Source organism: Coptis chinensis, chromosome 3 (genome assembly GCF_015680905.1).
Source record: "Coptis chinensis isolate HL-2020 chromosome 3, ASM1568090v1, whole genome shotgun sequence".
NCBI classification, from domain to species: domain Eukaryota; kingdom Viridiplantae; phylum Streptophyta; class Magnoliopsida; order Ranunculales; family Ranunculaceae; genus Coptis; species Coptis chinensis.
The window spans coordinates 28,575,211-28,577,943 of record NC_141458.1 but is presented as its reverse complement, the minus strand read 5'-3'; positions in this window follow the sequence as shown (position 1 = coordinate 28,577,943).

Genomic DNA, 2,733 nt, shown 5'->3' with positions numbered 1-2,733 from the left:
TGAGTTGTTAGGTCGTGCGTCTTGTTGTTTGTTGTTGGAGTTGTGAGTGACAAGAGAAAGATGTCTAATTTAGATGATACGCGATCTAATAAGATTTGCAAAGTTTCTCTTAGTTGGGATGATGTAGAGGAAGAGAAGGAGGAGTCAGTTTGTTATGCGAGTGAGGGTGGTGATGAGGATAAGGCTAGGGGTGGTGAAGACGATGCTCAATCTGAATATGTGGTTGTTGTAACTAGCACTTCAGGTCGTAATGAGAGATCGTCGTCTAGTGGGCTGCCGCCTAAGAGTGTAGACAAACACGCGTTGAGGGCGTTCCCCTACTTGATAAAGACTTATGGGATAATCGTAAGCGATCTAGAGATCCACGAGCAACACACAGGTCTTTAGTAATAGGTACAGTCCACCGAACTACGGGGTTATAGTCTGTGAGGGGCAGTTGAGGGCTCATATGACAATATCGTTCTCAAAACTGGCTTGTGCATTTTTGAACTTTTGTGGCAAAGCGCCTTGTCAGTTTGTTGGTAACACGTGACGGTTGCTCAAGGTGTTTGACCTTGTTGAACGTGAGCGGTGAGTACCAGATAGGAGTCACTGATATTATTAAGCACTTCTCAGTAAAGCGATCTCGTGCTTGTAACTTTAGTTTGCACACACGAACTAAGAGGTCAAGCGTTCTAGACGGTGTGAGTAACGAGTCTTGGGACAAGAGGTCGTTGCTATTAGTTGGAAACTAGTGTGCTAAAGGGTGTGGTGTGGATAATAGGATGTGTGACTTTACTGGTGGGTACCAGTATATTATTTGATTGTTTTGATGTTGATTTTGTATTGAAACTGCTATTTTGTTGTCTGTGCAGAGCTCGCTGGAAGGTGATCGAGAAGTTTGCAAGGCTAACTCGAGCTCAGAAACAGGCGAAACTTCCTGAGATTGCACATTTCTTTGTGAAACGGGGAGGTCCTGTAATTAGGGAGAAGAGGAGGGATCAGAAGCAAAGGGCTCAAGGTCTGGTGATTGGTGAAGCATCTAGTAAACCTGTGATGGAAAATTGTAAGAGCGACCTGGTGACGAGGGAAGACAAGAACCGAAGTCGTGCTGGTCCTAAGCAACCCCCTGGAGGTGATGGTACCTCGGGGGTTGGGGTTGAGAGGGGTCTAGAGAGCGCACCCTACGACCTGGATGATATCGTCTTTGATATTCCTAAGCGAAGTCGCTTGCCGAAGAGGGAGAGCGACGAACCTGAGGCCCGGCCTGCCAAGGTCGCGAGGATAGTTGAAACTGTGCTTGAGGGTAGCTCGGGACCTGGCGGTGAGGGGCGAACTGGGGGGAGAGTAGCTCGTAGCTCTAGGTCTAGGCCGCTGATCGACTTCAGCATGTTGGGTGAAGGGACCACGGAGGTCGCCCAGACGAAGGTTGCTGGAGATGCTTCTAGTAAGATGAAGGGGAAGGCTGCTATTAGAAAGACTGGCAAGGGTCACTCCGGTGGTGGGAAAGATGAGCTGGAACATAACCTGATGTACGTAGATGAGACATCTGGCAAGAAACGCTTTGTGAAGAGGTCGGATTGTAGCTACAAATCCGCGCCGATAGCTGCTTGTTTACTGGAGGGGATGACACTGGATGGTGACAAGAAGGATTTGGATTCCAAGGAGCTGGAATCGAACTTAAGAGCAATGGATAAGGCGTGGTGCTTGGTAAGTACCTTTTGTGTTGCAATTTATTTGCCTTGTTCCGTTTCATGTTATTGCTTGATACTGACGCGGTGTAATGTGCTTATTGATGCAGCTTATTGCTGGGTACCAAAAATTGAGAACGGCTGTATAGTTCGCTGAGATGGAGAAGACTGAGGTCGAGTCCTTGAAGGACGAGCTATCGACTCTTCGAGAAGTGCAACAGTCTGAGAAGAAAGAACTGGATGCTTTGAAAATGCAGCTCACTTCATTGACTTTGGAGAAGATGTCAGCTGTCAACGAGTCGGTCGATCTGAGGCATGAGGTGAACGACCTGAAGAGAAAGTTAACCACAGCGAATGACTTTGCTGAAAAATGCAAAAAGGTCACGATGCAGGCGAAGGAGGCCTATTTTTCCATTCATGCTGAGGTAGAGGAGCTGGAGAAAAAATATGAAGATTTGCAAGAGGAACATGAATATGGGGCTTTGGGTGATCATAGGAACGAAACACTCGAAGATGCTAGTAATGTTCCTGAGGTCGTGCCCCTTCCACTATTGGTGCATTGGCTGACATCCGCAGGCTGAGGGCGACCTGGACGTGACCGTTACTGATGCGGCCGTGGCGACCTCCGACAAACCTAGCTCCTATCCAATGCTGGATGCACTTATCGCTGAAAGCTTTGAGAATGTTGTTTAGAAATGGTGGTTTAAATTTGTGTTTTTGTGTGGCCTTTGGCCTGAAACAATAAAGCTGGTTTCTTGGGGTAACCTGGGCAGTTCGCTTTAAGTAGTAACTTTTGTTTGTATTGTACTTGGACGACCTGGACCTCTGGATTGTTCTGGAGAGTTCGAGAAGTGATAATCGGTAACTAAGCGAGCTGGATTTCCTGAGTAGACTCAGTAGCTCGGTTAGTCTATGAACTGGGGCTTAAATTTGGCCGATGGTTCGCACGTGCGTGGCACGTGTAGAAATATGAGCGGTTGGAGATATGAAATGATGGCTGCCAAGTGGCCTAATGTTTGGCGTCTCGATGTAATTATGGCGTGCCTTGGGAAGATACACTACT